Raw genomic sequence first — 18,448 nt, 5'->3', positions numbered from 1 at the left:
TCTTCCTCACCTGTCAGCTGCTTCTGTGAAGTGGCGAGTCACTTGTTTGCACTCGGCACGAGCAGTGGTGAGGCGTTCTTTGCATTGAGTCTCATCTGAGCTCAGCTGTGGCTGTACTCAAATTGAACTTGTTTTTTGCTGCCACGTAATGCTACAAACTTATCTAATGGTGCAAAACGGTAGAACTGGTAAGCTAACAATATTTGTTTGAGCTGAAGTCTCTTTAAATTTTGCTATATATTGATTGTTCTCCTGATCTACCACAACTTGTATAGTGTATGCCTAGCATCATTTTCACTCCCATTTTGCCTGTTTAAATTGATGCCAACCTCTTTAGACAATCAGCTTTCACAGTAGGCAACCCTGGTTATGTACTTGTGTCACATGCTTTATTTCTGTTACCTGGCTTTGCTTTAGCTATGCCTTAATCAGAGGAGAGAAGGGGCTAATGAAGTAATTCCAGGTTACACCTCACTGTCCTTTAGGGTTTTCTAAGTTTGAACTGGTCATGCCATCCAAACCAAATACTGTAAGAGACAAGAGGGTAGGGAGACAAGAGAGCGCTCCGTAGTGCATTAAATGGGGTTTGCTATTTAGGCAAAAATTAAAATCATAACACACACATTTGGTGATAATATCTGTTTCTGTGCCTCTAGCCCGTCCGGTGGGTCGCCTCGTACCATGTACAGCCTGGCCAGAGCTAATGGTGTAGCTGGAGTAAAGGAGGACGTCCGTCCAGGGCGAGCAGTGCACAGACTTTGCCGTCTGACGTCACTACCGGTTTCGGCGTAAGTCCACGCCTTTCTCAGGACCTGTTATGATTTAAATTTTTGCCTAAATAGCAAACCCCATTTAATGCACTACGGAGCGCTCTCTTGTCTCCCTACCCTCTTGTCTCTTACAGTTGCTGGCACCAACCAGTTTGAGAGCAGCACCGTATGCATTTTTAAAGGGCCAGTGCTATTTTGTTTGAGCGCAAGTTTTTTCTTCTTCTCTACATCCAAACCAAATATCTGAGTTACAGGTGGATGCTGATGAATTGAAGGGACTGCCTGACTGAAGCCCCACCCACTTGTTGTTACTCCTACTACAAAGGGAGACTTTAGGACCTGTTAAAAAAAAAGAGTAAGTTTTGTTCACCACTTCAATGACCAACCTGATGTAAGTAGCCGTTAATGAAATTAGCCCTCATAAGTAGACTCTGTCACTGTAAGGTGAGGGCCCATCATTTCCTTATATCCCTTGCTGTGTGAAGCCATCTTAGAGACTCTGCTTTGTCTTCTACATAACATAACCCTAGTTTAAAATGTGCTTGAACTGACATGTGACATGAGATACACATGCATACATACAGAGCAAAGCAATGATAGATCTAGGCTGTGTTATTTATTTTTTTCTCACTGAAAGGGTTAAGATTTTATGAATGCAAATTACAGTTTCTCTAGTGGCAGCCCTGATGATCTAATTAGCTGCACTAGTGTGTAAATCAGAAACAAGCATGCAGCTAATCTTGTCAGAACTGACAATAATGTCAGAAACACCTGATCAGCTGCATGTTTGTTCAGTGTTTATGGCCAAAAGTAGTATAGGCAGATGATCTGCAGGCCTGCCAGGCAACTGGTATTGCTTAAGGCTACTTACACACTAAGACGTTGCATTAGCTGCTACGTTAAGGTCGCATAACGTGCACCTAACACAACGTATGGTGGTGCGGGAGAGGACGTTGGAGTGAGCCGCGTTAGGTGGCTCTATCCACATAAGGTCTACCAGAGTGGCGCTGATTGGCCGGCGGGACCTCGTGATGCGGAGTGAGACACTCCGCATCACGTGGTCCCGCCGGCCAATCAGCAGCCGCCAATGCAGTGCATATTAAGTAGCCATGTGCGCGGCTACTGTAGCGGCATCTCCCCGCCTCCTCTCGCCTCCCACTGAGCATGTGCGAACAGTCTAACGCGGCTTAAGCCGCTCAGAACTCACAGTACGCTGCACTTTGCCCGAACGTGCAGCGTTACTGTGTAACGCAACGTGGGCAGTGTGAACAGCCTCATTGACTTTGTAGTGCTGTGCGGTGGGCTGCGTTACAGGCTGCACTAACGTGCGCCAGTAACGTCCTGGTGTGTAAGTAGCCTAAAAGGAAATAAATATGACAGCCTCCATATCCCTCTCGTTACATTTGTCCTTTAAAGGACAACTGAAGTGAGATTCATATGGAGGCTGCCATATTTATTTCCTTTTAAAGAATGCCAGTTGCCTGGTGTCCTGTTTATCTATTTGGTGTCTGAATCACACCAGAAACAAGCATGCAGCTAATCTAGTCAGATCTGACAGAGGATCAGCAGGATAGCCAGGCAACTGGTATTGCTTAAAGAGAGTCTGAAGAATCCTTAAAAACTTGTTTTTACTTTACTCTTTAGAATTAATGTCATACCTGAAACGCCGCATCCCCGTGGCTGTACTCTCAATTAAAACCCCTGAAATCCTGGGGTAAAAAGCCACGAATTTCAAAGTCGTGGATTTTGCTGCCCAGGGGAGGCAGAGCTTTGCCATGTAGCTCTGCCTCCAGTCCAATCAATCTGCGCTGATCACTGCCTCTCCCCGCCCCTCTCAGTGAAAGACTGAGAGGGGCGGGGAGAGGCGGCGATCAGTGCAGATTGACAGGAGTAAAGGCAGAGCTACAGCCCAAAACTCTGCCTCTACACAGAAGCGATCCCCAAATCTTCCCCCCGGGGGTTTCGGGGGATTAAGTGAGAGTTCCGCCACGGGGATGCAGCGGTTCAGGTATGACATTCATTCTAAAGAGGACTGTAAACTAAAAACAAGTTTTTTAGGACGCTTCAGACTCTCTTTAAAAGGGAATAAGTATTGCTGCCTCCAATCTTGCTTTAGTTGTCCTTTAACTCGAGGTTCACCTCAGGTACACTTTAAGGCCTCTTTTCCATGAACTGCTGATAAGCATTGAAATGCCTGGAAACTGCTTGTTGCTGCCTGGTAACTGCTCACTGCAGCCTGGCAACTGCTTGCTGAGCACACAGCTCAGCAGTCCGTGGAAAGGAGGCCTTAATGTGGTAAAAATGTTTTAAAATGAGTCTGATCAATGCACAAGCATCAGAGTGATTGAATCTGTGTTCCCACCTTAATACTGTGCATAATGGTGGTAATATGCCAGAATCTTAAAATGAGAAGGGGGGTTTAAAAGAAATCTATAATGCAAATATTAGTGCTAAGGGCTTGTTCACAATAGGGGCGCTTTTGGCTTTTTTTTTTTTTAATCGCCGCTGATTCAAAATCACCCTAAAAGCGCTTGTGCAATGATTCCCTATGAGAGTGTTCATATATGAGCGGTAGGGATGATCACTGGTATGCAAATGTTTCCGAGTTGATGCAAATATATGCAGCTTGAAAATGGACCAATTAATTTAAACCTGGGTTTAAATTCATTTGTCCGTTTCCAAACTGCATACATTTGCATAAAAATGTGCATATATTTGGAAAAATTTGCATATATTTGGAAAAATTTGCATCTCATTGATCATTCCTAATGAGCGGTTCGATTCTGCTAGGCTCAACAAACCGCTGCCTGTACTATTTTTGGGGTGATTTGCCTCAATGGTATAGGGAGGCGCTTTTAAGAATAAATACATTGTATTTATTCTATTCCGGGTCAAAAAACTCATTTCCTGACTTGCGTCTGGAAGTGCAAAAACAAATCGCTCTGCAAAAGCGCTCAGAAATGTGCTTTACAAAAAATTGCAATGCGCAGGTAAGCGCCGAGATGAGCTAAAAATAATCGCGCACAAAACGCTGGCGTCAGCTATTGCGATTTTAGATGTGAACAAGGCCTAATAGAGCATTATTGATAAGAGCCCTATTTTAAAACATTTCAAATGAGTGCAATAACACTTTAAATATGCTTGAGTTGTACCATTTCATTATGTACAATAATATGACCATGGCGTGTACAATGATAACGCTGTGTGCTGCATTTCAAGTTGGTCCCATAGAGAATGGCTACACCTCCGCTAATGACGCACGTGTATGAGAAGTCACGGAAGATGTGGCTGTAATCTCTTCCTTGGTATGTTCGCCATCATCTGTTATGAAGTAGTGAGTAGGTAGTGTGTGAACCCAGCCACTGCCCAGTCAGAGTTTCCTGAAGAAGGGTGTGGCGTGCGTGTGACTCTATTATACATTTAAAAAGGTTATAAATGGCCAAGCTGGGAAACCTATTACACATGTGGCCCTAATAAAAATGTTTTTCAACTTTTAGATAGCTCCTCTTAACTATTTTATTGTGAAATCGTATTTCCCAGAGGGGAGGGAGAACAGCTAGGTACCAGTTGGCTTTTACTTTTTTAAGTTATTTTTATGCGTTATAAAATATAATTGACCTACTCAGATGTTTTAAGGCGTTTTGTTGAAACTCAAAATAAAACTGAACCATTATTCTTGTTGTACAGTAAATGACTATTTTTAGCATTTAAAGAAAAAAGGACCTCTGATTTTCTCTGCATAACTATGAGAACCACAGAGTAATGTGTATTGTAGTAACTAAGGACCAGTTCAGATGGGCACTGAATCGGCATTAGGGCCTGTACACACTGAAACTCGCCAAACGCAATCGCAAATGCAATGCAATTTTAAAATCACATGTGGTGCGATTTTCAAATTGTATGCTTGGGTTTTTGGGATGCGTTTGCATTTTTGCTTGTATTTCTCAAGACATTTGTGTTTTTCTTGTGATTGGCTGAAAGTCCTTTAACAGGAAGTTGCAAGGTCTCCTGGGATTTGACCTTGAAGAAACGCAATGCAATTGGATCAGGTTTTTGTATGCAATTTTTGTAAAGCGGTTTTTTTTTGTTGTTGTTTTTGTAAAGTGCTGCAGTCACAGCGATTGCAATTTATGTATTTATGGTTAATTAAGAATAATAGACTACTAGACTACTTTTCTTGCTATTGAGTTTTTATTTTTTTTACTCTTGGGATGGGAGCATTGAAGGGGAACCCCAGATGCCAACATGAACTCCCCTGGGGTGTACACCCCACATAGCAAAATTTAATGGGACCTGGGCTCAAAACTCACAGACAGTGGCTAACACAGCATCCCAAAATAAAGGAGATTGTTTGTGCCACATACTGTATTCAACAGGCCCCTCTGATGGCATCAAGACCAATCTCCTAGAGGGGTCCCTATGCTAACAGTGGATGCATCTGAATCCTGCACATACAATGAGCGTATCCACGATTGGACACACGTCTGATATAGGATAAAAAGCCTAAGAGCAAACTTACCTGAGGTCGCCCACAAGGCTATGAGCCCCTAGCCTTGTAGGGTGCAGTCTGACAGATCCCCACATCCTCCTGGGTACTGGAGGTGGAGAAGACTCCCTTGTCCATGGATAGAGGATGGATGGACACGCAGTGGCGTAACAATATGGGCTGCAGCCCCTGCACCAGTGGGGGGGCTCTCAGGGGCTCACTCAGGGCCGTTTTGGGGGGGCAGGAGAGGTCGCAGCATGAGGAGAGCATTGGCCCCCATATTGTCGGGGAGGGCGCCTCCCCCCCTCACCTCGAGATCACCCCTCAGCGCACTCCCCTTTAGCATTAAATAGGTGACAGCAGCGGCGGAAGGAACACAGTTATACCTCCGTATTCCACCGCTGAGGTCCGATCTCTAAGTGCCACACGCTAATTCCTGATAAAGAGGAAGTAGCGTGTAGCACTTAGAGATCGGACCTCAGCAGTGGAACGCATAGGTATGCCTGTGTTCGTGCCGCCACTGCTGACACCTATTTAATGTTGGAGGTGGAGCACTGAGGGGAGAGCCCGGGGTGAGGGAAAAGGCAGTGGCCCCCCTCCCCGCAGATGTGGGGGCCAATGCTCTCCCCTCATGATGCGTCCCCTCCTGCCCCCAAAATAGCCCTGAGCTGGGGGGGGCATCCACACTTTCGCAGGGGGCCCAGTAATTTCTAGTTACACCCCTGGATGGATGGATAATTGGAGGAGGGGGGTGAATGGATAGAGGATGGTAGATGGAAGGATGGATGGAGGAGGATGAATGGATGGAAGGATGGATAAATTGGATCAATGGATGTCTGGACCCCTCTAGGGGACTGGCCTTGACGCCAGCAGAGGAGCGTAACCCACATACCTTTCTGATATGTGGCACCTATAGTCTAGTTTATTTTGGGATGTTGTCTTAGCCGCTGGCTATCTGTTAGTTTTGAGCCCAGGTCCCTTTAAATTTTGCCCATATGGATAGAGGAGGATGGATAAATGGAGGAAAATGGGCAGCTGGAGAGGGATGGATGGATAAATGGATGGAGGGAGGGGGATGGATGGATAGAGGAGAATGGATGGATGAGTACATCGGTAAGTTGACACTCTCTACTGTGGCCCGCTCATCCCTGACCCTAAACATACTTTTACATAAGCATTTTGCCTTACGTTTAAAGTTTTCTGCAAGTTTCTTGTCTATACGGGGATGGGCGTACGGCAGCACACCGAATATGGGTTTGCTCATAGTACTGGAGCACTGTATTGTTTTTCATTAAAAATGAATTGTACGATGATTAAGCTGTTTTTGTAAAGGACTTTGTAATAATAGAAACCTTAACAAAGGCTGGTTTTAAGTCTCTCAGGCCACAATCGTTGTTCCCTCTCAGTGCTGTATTTCCTAAACCACTAAAGACATGGTAACATGTAATTAAAATGTCAGAACCAGGGTGGCCGACATAAAAAAGGTTCAGAAAAGAAAATGAATACTGTGTCATAGAAGAAAGCACTGCAAAAATTATAGGGTAAAATTCACAATCAGGTGGTCTGCGGATGCCTGTCCATTGTTACAGTGAGTGACCCCCTTCAATATTTGTTTGTTATTTATGTAATATAAGAGATGTAAAGAGAGGATTTTTTTTATTAAACTAATTTGCCACAACCAACACAACGTGAAGCCAGCTGTTGGGAAGATGTTAAAACAAACCTAAAGAGGGAATAAACTGAGGTAAACAATTGCATCTGCAATCCCGATCCTAAATAGGACTTTCCTGGAATCTGAAAGCCAGCGGTGGGCCGAAATTTTGCATCGAAATTTGCAAATACGCATTATAATTGTAATGTGAAATTTCAGAGAAAATCATAACTAATTTCGTATGCAATAGTAATATTTCATAATTTTGCATAATTTTTTGCGTAATTTTTGCACAATTTCCTGAAATTTTGCCCCGACTTCAACGGTTAATAGCAAAGCCCCTATATTTGCTATTGCTACCAAAATTGCTACACATGTTAAAGAGAATCTGTATTGTTAAAATCGCACAAAAGTAAACATACCAGTGCGTTAGGGGACATCTCCTATTACCCTCTGTCACAATTTCGCCGCTCCTCGCCGCATTAAAAGTGGTTAAAAACAGTTTTAAAAAGTTTGTTTATAAACAAACAAAATGGCCACCAAAACAGGAAGTAGGTTGATGTACAGTATGTCCACACATAGAAAATACATCCATACACAAGCAGGCTGTATACACCTTTCCTTCTGAATCTCAAGAGATCATTTGTGTGTTTCTTTCCCCCTGCAGCTATCTTCCACTGAAGTGTCAGGCTGTTTCTTCCTGCAGAGTGCAGACAGCTCTGCCTGTATGTAATTCCTCAGTATGTGAAAGCCCAGCCAGCTCAGAGGAGGATTTATCCAGCTTATAAAAGATAAGAGAGAAGAGAGAAGCTGCTCTAATCTAAATAATACACAGGCAGTGTGCAGAGAGGGGCCTGGAGGAGGGAGATGCATCACAGAACCACAACACTGAAGAACTTGGCAGCCTTCCAGACACAGGCTGACAAGTCTGACAAGAGAGAGATAAGTTGATTTATTACAGAGATGGTGATAGTAGAACGTGCTGCAGTAAGCCAGAACACCTTAGAATAGCTTTTGGAACTTGTAGGATGATAAAAAACAGGATGCAATTTTTGTTACGGAGTCTCTTTAAGGAGAATATTGGATACAAGTTAAAAGAAAAAAAAAGAATTTTTCAAAAAGACCTTGTAATTTTTGAGAAAATTGATTTTAAATAAGCAAAAAAAAAAAATGTTTTTTTAAAAGTCATTTAAAAAAAAAAATTCTTTGCATTTTTAAAATCGATTTTCTCAAAAACTACAGGGTCTTTTTGGAAATTCTTTTTTTGACTTGTACCCACTATTCTCCTTAAAGGGGAACTTCAGCCTAAACAAACATACTGTCATCAAGTTACATTAGTTATGTTAATTAGAATAGGTAAGTAATATAATCTCTTACCAACCCTGTTTTAAAAGAACAGGCAAATGTTTGTGATTAATGGGGGCTGCCATCTTTGTCATGGGGGCAGCCATCTTTTTGTTTGACGGGAGGTGACAGGGAGCATGAGACACATTTCCAACTGTCCTTTGTCCGGATAACCCCTCCCAGCTGCACGCGCTAGGCTTCAAAATGTCAAATTCAAAATGTAAAAAAAAAAAAAAAAATTGCACCAAAACAGCAGAACGAGAACAACAACATCAGAAATCCCATCATGTTTTGCACAGCATCAGGGGAAAAAAGCCCGGGCATTTTTTTTCTGTGCAGCTAAAAATGAGGCTTGTATAGGAGATACAAAGTTCTGATGCTGTGAAACTGTTAAAGAAACACCAGGCCTTTTCAGTGCTGCTGAGTCGATTTTTAGTCCGGAGGTTCATTTTAACATATGTAGCAATTTTGGTGTCACTACCATGTATGGAGGCTTTGCTATTTACTGACAAAATTGGCACAAAATTACGCAAAATTTTAGGTGAAATTATGCATTTTTATACGAAATCAATTGACTTTACAATTCCTAATTGGGTATAAGCAAAAATTTATGTGAAATTTTGCGTAATCATAATTAGCTGATCACGATCATCATTGCCCATAGCCAGTGGTGCACCTACCATAAGGCTGCAGGTGCTCGCAGCACCGGGTGTAGCCATGGCTAGTGGTGCTCAGTCACTGTGTTCTTCCACTTGGGACCTTTTTTGATAGTTCTGGCAACCTTCAGGAAAATATTAGCAAGCAGTGCATGGGACAGTACTACTTCCTGCACTAGATGTAGCACCCCTCCCCTTCCTGTTCCGTGGGCAATGTGTTTCCTTGCTCTCTACACACAGCCTGCAGTGAGTGAATCTGCAGAGCAGCAGGGTGAGTAGAGAGAATGATTGCTGTGCTGCAGCTGGGACATTAGCAGTGAGGTGGTAGGATGTGTTTAGTGCTTCAGAAATTGCCTGTAATTAGTAGCTATGTGCACTGCCTGCTGTAATACTGGAGGGTACTTTTCCGTTAGCCGGGCGCAACCGCTAGGTGGCGCTAATTACTATTCCCCCTCCAGGCCGCCATGGATAGTAGGGAAAGATAGCGATCGCTGAGGTGGCATTAATTACTATTCCCCCTCCAGGCCGCCATGGATAGTAGGGAAAGATGCAACTCTGCAATCGCTGGAGTTACATCTTTCCCTACTATCCATAGCGACCTGGAGGGGGAATAGTAATTAACGCCACCTATCAGTTGCGCCCGGCTAACGAAAAAGTACCTACCGGAGTTCCCTGGACTATTGATTATTTACTCTGATCAGAGTAATTAATCAATAATGCAGGGCAGTCTGCTGTTGCAGAAGCCAGTGATACAAGTGCTGACAGCCGACTTCTGTAGTGAGCAGAGAAGCAAACTCTAGGCAATTTAGATTAGCTTGATTGCAGGTAATATGCAATTCACTTTTACTCCCAAGTTTTCTCCATGGTGATATTTTCACACCTTGTCATATAATGCCTTTCAAGCCAGAAGCCACCAGCAAGCAAGAAAATACTCAAAATTTATAGTACTTTTTCACCAACTTTTGGGTAATTGTTCAGTTGTAACATGCTGAAAATTTTGTTTAAAGAGAAGATGAAAATGTATCTCCTAGGTGAAAAAGTGAATTGCATATGGCCACAGGTGTCAAAATCCCTAGGTACACCACTGCCCATAGCCTTATTTTTTTATTTAAGAGGAACATTAACCAAGGATTGAATTTCATCCCAGTCAGTAACTGATGCCCCCTTTCCCATGAGCAATGTTTACCTTTTCTCAAACGGATCATCCAAGCAAGCAACATCTCCATCTGTGCCTATGTATACTGTATCTATAAAAAAAAAAAAACTTAAAATTTTCGCATTGTAGTGTGAATGCTCCCTAAGTCATCATGAAGGGCTTTCTGTTGAGTGGAGGAGAAGGAGGTAGGGGAATATTTTAATGCATGGTAGAGGCTTCAATAGCTAGAGACCTACCTGCATATATTAACTTCAACTATTCTGACAGGTGCATGTGAGTGCACCATGTGTGGTTTCCACCTGGTATACCCACACCGACTTTCCACTCCTCTGTGCATCTCTGTTATTCTATCTGTAAAATACTGATAGTATTTATTAAACGCTTCCGGACCACGCTGGTTGAAATCTACGCCCTGTTTGGCACCTGTCATCTATGCCAGGGCGTAGATTTCAGTCATCTCAGCTGCACTCTCCCACCGCTACGGCCAATCATGCCGATCTCTCGCTAGTCGCTACTGCAGCCCCCTTGCTCTGCCAATGGTATGAACCGTGATCACTGTGAGCTCATCCCATTGACCGGCTCAGGGAGCTCTGCTGACATAGCGATGGCAGAATGAGGGGGCTACAGAGATGAGAGAGCGGCATGATTGTCTGTAGCGGCGGGCCCATGTGGTATGATGTCGGTTAGCACCGTTTTTTCAAACCAGCAGTCTCTGGTCCTTAAAGGACTTATTAGGCAAACTAGCCCAAATGGGCTTTACTCACCTGGGGCTTTCTCCAGCCCCTTGCAGCCGACTGTCCCACGCCGACCGGTCCGCTCCCCGCCGCTGTCCCGGTCTCGCCGCTCATTGTTCTGGCGAACTGTGCAGGTGCAGTAGTTCTGTGCCTGCTCAGTTTGCCGCGACCCATGTGGGCGTGATTGACAGCTGTGCTTTGCGCAGCCGCATTAAGGCAGACCCTGCGGTCAACCTGAATGAGCAGCGAGACTGGGACAGCGGTGGGGAGCAGACCGGTTGGCGTGGGACAGTCAGCTGCAAGGGGCTGGAGAAAGCCCCAGGTGAGTAAAGCCCATTTGGGCTAATTTGCCTGATGTGGCCAATCACCACATTCATTTCTGTGAGGGTGGAGCATGGACATACACAGCACAGGGATGTGCATTTAGTTTGTGGGTTGTTTCCTCACCAAGGACTGAAGCACAATGGTCTTTCTTTTAGTGTTACTTATTCCATCAAGGCCAACTGGGGGCTTAGTAGGTTTTACAGCTTTTCTGTTTGGACTTTTACTATTTTTACATGTAAAAAGTGAAGATTTATATACTATAGTGTATGCAAAGCCAGAATGCGTTACTTTGTAGAAAGAATATAAATGTATTTTGATAACCGAAGTAACACGATCACTACTTTTTACGAGGAAACCAAACCGTGCACTGACTATAGAATGTTTAGTAAGTAAATACCACTAACCTTTCATAAGGTTGCTATAGATATGATTTCCTTTGTAAAATAAAGTTGCCTAATGCTTTACCAGTTAGCAAATGTGTAAAATCTTTTCTTTTCTAGAGCTCGGGGTAAAAGACTAACTCCTCTCCTGAGACAAATTACTATGTGCCCTGCTACGGAAGATGTTAGTGGTCTATAAATAATAATAATAATGTCTTCCCTACCCCGTGAGAAGATTCAAAGTCAAAGCTATTTATTGCAACGGTAGTAGCAATAGAGTATTTTACTGTGTTGGCCATCAGTAAAAGTAGGAAGTTCATAATGATACCATGATAAGCTGAAAGCTTACTGTTGTTATAGGTTCCTTTTAGATTAGCAGGAGATTGTACTGTTATTAAAGGGAGGACACAATGGCGAAAAATGGTAGAATTTAAAATATGTGCAAACAGACAAATAAGAAGTACGTTTTTTCCAGATTTAAAATGAGCCATGACTTTTTTCCTATGTTGCTGTCACTAGTGATGGCCCGAACGGTTCGGCCACGAACTTATTCGGTTTGCGTTCGCGGTGAACTGTGAAGTATATGCGAGTTCGACCCGCCCCCTATATTACATCATTAGGGTCAACTTTGACCCTATAAATCACAGTCAGCAGAAACAGGGTAGCCAATCGGGCTACACTCCCTCCTGGAGCCCCCCCCTTATAAAATGCAGGAAGCGTCAGCCTTTTCACTCACTCGTGTAGCTGCAGTAGTTAGAGAAGGAAGAGAACCTGCTGACATGGGGAAAGCTTAGTTAGGCTCTTGTGTTAGGCTTGTTAGGTTGCTCCTTCTTGCTGATACTTATTGCTAAAAAGCACTCCTCATCCTCAACAGCTCTTTTGAGAGCTAATGTTCTTGTGATCTATTTTTTTTTTTGTGTGTGTGTGTGTCCCACAGACACTTGTGTTGCATATACAGCCCTGTCAGTCAGTCGCAGCTGCTGGACCTTGGCCTCTTGGTAATTCCTACTGTGCCACTGCCTGGCCCAGCACATTCAGTGACTACCTGTGTGTGTGACAGCTGCACATTTGTAATACCATTCACTGCATACCCACCTGTTCAGTGCATTTACCTACCTACGTGAGCGCACGCAGCGTCACTGCACCTGTTGATGGTACCCGTGTGTGTGTGACAGCTGCACATTTGTAATACCAATCACTGCATACCCACCTGTTCCGTGCACCTACCTACCTACTTGAGCGTACGCAGTGTTATATACCAATCAGTCGCTGCACCTGTTAACGGTACCTGTGGGTGTGACAGCTGCACATTTGTAATACCAATCACTGCATACCCACCTGTTCAGTTCACCTACCTACCTACGTGAGCGCACACAGTGTGTCACTGCACCTGTTGACGGTACCTGTGTGTGTGACAGCTGCACATTTGTAATACCAATCACTGCATACCTGTTCAATAGTGTACCTACCTACGTGACCGCAAGCAGTGTTATATTATATACCAGTCACTGCACCTGTTCACGGTACCTGTGTGTGTAACAGCTGCACATTTGTAATACTAGTCATTGCATAATTGTTCACAGGACCTGTGTGACCGCACGCTGTGTAATATACCAGTCCGTGCATACCTGTTAACTGGACCTGTGTAACAGCTGCGCATTGTATTGTAATACCAGTCACTGCATACCTTTCACTGCACCTGTGTGACTGCACACTGTATTAGTCGAGTCAGTGCATACCTTTCACTTCACCCCCCCCCCCCCCCCCCCCCCCGATATGGACAAAACAGGCAGAGCCAGAGGCAGGCCATCCACCAGGTTCTGTTCGAGGTCGTGATGACGTGATTTTGTGTGGCCTTGGCCCAAAGTATAGTGCTCAGAAGAAGGCACATCCCATCAACTCCCAAGATTGTCAGGATGTGGTTGACTATTTAACACCGAACACCTCATCTTCCACAGCCACCACCGCTACTACAAGCATCATTTGACACTTCACAGGAATTATTTGGTGGGGAATTCACTGATTCACAGCCATTATTGTTACAACAAGATGAAGGTGCTAAGCAAGTTACACCACCTCATATGTGTGAGTTAGGCGACACTATGGGAGGATGATGAAGTACCTGCTTTTGGTGCATTTTATGAGGTGTTTGAGGCAAGTGAAGCTGGGGAGGATGATTATGATGATACAGATGCCACGTGGGATCCTAATAGACAAGATGACCAAGGGGACAGTTCAGAGGGGGAGTCAGAGAGGAGTAGGAGGAGACAAGTTCCTTAAATAAGCAGGGGGAGCTCGTCATCAGAAACAGCTGGTGGCAGTGTCCGGCGCCATGTATCGCTACCTATGGACAGCCAGCCAACATGCCCTTCAACGTCAGCTGCTGATGCCACCATAGTGCCCACACCCCTGGGCTCAGCGGTGTGGACATTTTTTTTGTGCGTCTGCCTCAGATCAGAGCAATGCCATTTGTTCTCTCTGCCGCCAAAACTGATCTGTGGAAAGGGCAACAGCCACGTATGGACAACTATCTTACGAAGGCACTTGGAGAAAAGGCACAAACTGCAATGGGAAGACCACCTCAGGAAAAGCAGCACACAAAAGAAAAGCCACCCTCCTTCTCCTCTTCCCCCTTCAGGTGCATCATCTTCAGCTGCTTTCTCCCTTGCACCTTCACAATCACAGCCACCCTCCTCCACTCCGCCTCTCAACTTGAGCGGTTCCTGCTCCTCTGCACACAGCAGCAGCCAGGTGTCCGTAAGGGCAATCTTTGAGCAGAAGAGGCCAACGTCTGCCAGTCAACGCATTGCCCGGCGTCTGACAGCCGGCTTGGCGGAACTGTTAGCTTGCCAGCTGTTACCATAACATCCGAAAATTTGTGCCCATTGTGACACCGCAGTGGAAGATACCAGGCCGCAATTATTTCTCTAAAAAGGCGATACTCAAACTGTACCGTGAAGTTGAAAGGCAAGTGGTGTCATCTCTGGCACACAGCGTTGGGTCAAGGGTCCATCTGACCACGGATGCCTGGTCTGCCAAGCACAGTCAGGGCAGGTACATTACTTACACAGCCCATTGGGTCAACCTGGTGACCGCTGGCAAGCAGGGAGTACGTGGCTGTGCAGCGGACCTAATTGTGACACCTCCACGGCTCGCAGGCAGGCCTGCTGTGACCTTCTCTCCTCTGCTACATCCTTTTCGCTGTCGTTCTCCTCCTCCTCCTCCTTGGCTCAGTGGCAGTTCAACTCTACTGCTGCTGCGATCTCCTCTCCAGCTACACAGCCCCAGCTCCCCAGGGCCTATGTTGCATGCCAGGTACGACGGTATCACGCCATCTTAGACATGTTTTGCCTCAAAGGGGAGAGTCACACTGGAGCAGCTCTCCTGGCTGCTCTGAACAAACAGGTGGATCAGTGGCTAACCCCACACCAACTGGAGATCGGCAACTTAGTGTGTGACAACAGCAGCAATCTCATTTTGGCTTTGAATTTGTACCCTGCATGGCACATGTGCTGAATCTAATAATTCAGAGATTTGTGTCTACGTACTCAGGCTTACAGGACGTCCTGAAGCAGACCTGTGAGACGCTTGATTTTCGATAGCCCGACTCGCTGGGATTCAACGCTCCTGATGTTCAACCGCCTGCTACAACAGGAGAAAGCTGTCAAACAGTATCTCTACAACTAGAGTCAAAGAACAGGGAGATGGGGATGTTCTGGCCGAAGTACTGTACACATGCGAAATGCCTGCAGGCTCATGTGGCCGTTTGAGGGGGTGACAAACCTGGTGAGTCGCAGTGAAGGTGCCATCAGCGACTTGATCCCATATGCTTTCTTCCTTGAGTGTGCCGTGCGTAGAGTGGTGGATCCAGGTGTGGAGGAGCGTGAACATGAACAGGAGGAAGAGTTGTGGGATCAATTCTCAGCAGAAGCAGATGATTCCTCAACAACTGCGGCAGCACAGAGGGGTCAGGAGGAGGAAGAGCCATGTGGGGAAGAGGAGTCAAATGATGAGGAAGGTGTTTTTTTGGAGGAGGAGGCAGAAGAACAACCGCAGCAGGTGTCGCAGGGGGCTTGTGCTGCTCAACTTTCCCGTGGTATTGTTCGTGGCTGGGGGGAGGAGGAGAACTTAGCGGACATCACTGAGGAAGAGCAAGAGGAGATGGATAGTACGTCTGCATCCAACTTTGTGCAGATGTCGTCTTTCATGCTGTCCAGCCGGTTGAGGGACCCCCGTATAAAAAAACTTAAGAGGAATGAGCTGTACTGGGTGGCCACGTTACTAGACCCTCAGAATAGGCACAAAGTGGCGGAGATGTTTCCAAATCACCAGAAGTCAGAAATGATGCAGCACTTGCAGAACAAGCTGGCCACTATGCTTTTCAGTGCATTTAAGGGTGATGTCACAGCACAACGGAATAAAGGAACCACTGCCAGTAATCCTTCTCCAATGTCCATGCAGGCAAGGACAGGACGCTCTAGCGTTCTCATGGTGATGTCGGACATGCGGGCATTCTTTAGTCAAACGTCTCGCCTTAGCCCTTCCAGATCCACCCTCCACCAACGCCTGGACCGGCAGGTAGCCGGGGGCACACCCAAGATAATAAGGTTGTTGCTTCATTGTGGACAGACCAAATTAAATCCGCTGGACAGTCACTGTTCTGTCATTGAGCTACCTCAGCTCGGCGACCATATGGGCTGGAAAGCTGCCATCACCTGCACTCTCGTCATGGTGCGCACCAGTCCAGCATGGCCGTCACTACACAAACAGCTGTGTGCGGTGCGTTACCAAGTGAGTTTGGTCTGTCAGTGTGAAGCAGTACACTAATTACACTACCTGATTGAAGTTAAAGCGTTGTAGATATGCACTCACTGTCAGGATTCGCTGCTGACGTGCCTCGGCTGCAGGAACTCCACTCCTGAAGCAAGTAGAAATTCAGCCGGCACCATCCAGTATAATGCTCTTTTCAATATTTATTATAATTCTGTCATCTTACAGCATGACGTTTCGGAGTAACAACTCCTTTCTCAAATGCATGACAGGTTCAACAGTATACGTCTAAACACAATTCTTATATACCCACCCAACCTTCAAATCAGCCAATAGGCTTGTTCCAGCCTAACCCCCAATGAACAGCGATAGGAAAGGAAGGTCCGCACTGATGTCTCCACATCCAATGTACTTTTATTCAGGACATATCCAATTACAGGTAAAACACTCTGACTGACATGTTTCGGACTCCAAGTCCTTAATCATAGTCATTCCTCTGGGCGCGGTCTCGAGTCAGAATCACCCCTCCAGACGACTAGAATGTCGTCTATAAATCTCCCATACCACGCAACTAGCTCCAGATGGCGCCCACCACCCCCAAAGATGTGGAACTCCTCCCACCACCCCATGTAGAGGTTGGCCAAAGAGGGGGAAAACTTGGCCCCCATGGAGGCTCCACACCTCTGGAGGTAAAAGGCGCCATCGAACATGAAAAAATTGCGAGTCAGGAGATACTCGGTGGCAGCAGAGATGGGTGGTTTTAGGCCTCTGCCTACACTCCTCTGATTATTTTGCTCCTTGTCTGTATGTGTTTTTATTATGCTAATGATTGATTTTACATGTATTAGCGAGGTGTTGGCTATAGGTGGGCTGTGACGAGCGAATTGTTCCCTCCCTAGGTTGGGTGGGGTCACGCCCCGCCTCTCGCCACCCTCTTCTTTTTAAACTCACACTTAGAGAGCTAAGGAATGACTATGATTAAGGACTTGGAGTCCGAAACATGTCAGTCAGAGTGTTTTACCTGTAATTGGATATGTCCTGAATAAAAGTACATTGGATGTGGAGACATCAGTGCGGACCTTCCTTTCCTATCGCTGTTCATTGGGCTTGGCCGCTTGTGTTCCTGCACTGTCCCACCCAGTACGGTGTAGCGGTACCCTTGTCTATTCTCTAACCCCCAATCACAGTCTCCGCTGTAATGCGGACTTGATGGGTAACTGGTTTCTTACTAGGTGAACCAATCAACTCAGGAGAAGAACATCACGTGGTCGAGGGAGGGAAGAGGGCCAGAAGTGGGCGCTTCCGCTGACATTGCGGAACACGCCCCCCTGCCGCCCGTCATGTCCGTGTCTCCACCTCCAGGTACACAGACCTGATGGGAGACAGGATTACGATGCGTCTTCACTGGCAGGTAGCCAATGGGTGTAGGATGGCCTACGGATCCACCCACTAGAGGGGAATCCACTTGCGAGCCGACCAACCGCCGCCACTCACACTTCCGCGTTACCACGGAAACCCGCCGGCGTCCACTACCGTAAACGGCTGTGGCGCCTGGTCGGGCCATGGAACGCCGAGTGCAAAGTGACACGCGGTCGTCCGCACGCACTACCCAGCGCCACCCATGCGGGCATCCCCTCCAGCCCCAGATGCACCATCGGCGCGCAACGGGCGGCCGCAGAACGCGCAAATAACGCGTCCACCGCCCGCCCGCGCAACGCCGCAACCAGGCCAGCGCGGCAGACCACACACAGGGCAGCCGGCAGTCGTGGGCGCCCCCCCAACGGGCAGTCCAAGGACATCAGAGGCCCACTAAACACATTGTGTTCAGAGGATGGAATGGCCAGCATCTGGACGGGCGGCGTGAAAAAGCCCTGTTCCAATCCGCCAGCCACCTGCAAAAGACAGAGAGAAGCAGAAAGCAATAAGTGGAAAAATACAAATTATGAAAAGTTATAAAAAAGGCAATAAATCATATTCTCTATTCATACCACGGGGTTCCAATGTGTCCAGTGTCCTAATCCAGTAGGCTTCCCGTAATAGCAGCTGCTTATATCTGTCCCCTCCTCTCTTTAGGGGGTACAGCCTCAATAACTTGTCAGCTCAATTGACTAATATTATGATTAAATATATCAAAGTGGTGAGAAACTGCCTGTTCTTTAAGTTTCTTGCGGATAGCA

The sequence above is a fragment of the Hyperolius riggenbachi genome, chromosome 4 (assembly GCF_040937935.1).
Source record: "Hyperolius riggenbachi isolate aHypRig1 chromosome 4, aHypRig1.pri, whole genome shotgun sequence".
Classification (NCBI taxonomy): Eukaryota; Metazoa; Chordata; class Amphibia; order Anura; family Hyperoliidae; genus Hyperolius; species Hyperolius riggenbachi.
This window is presented reverse-complemented; position numbering follows the sequence as displayed.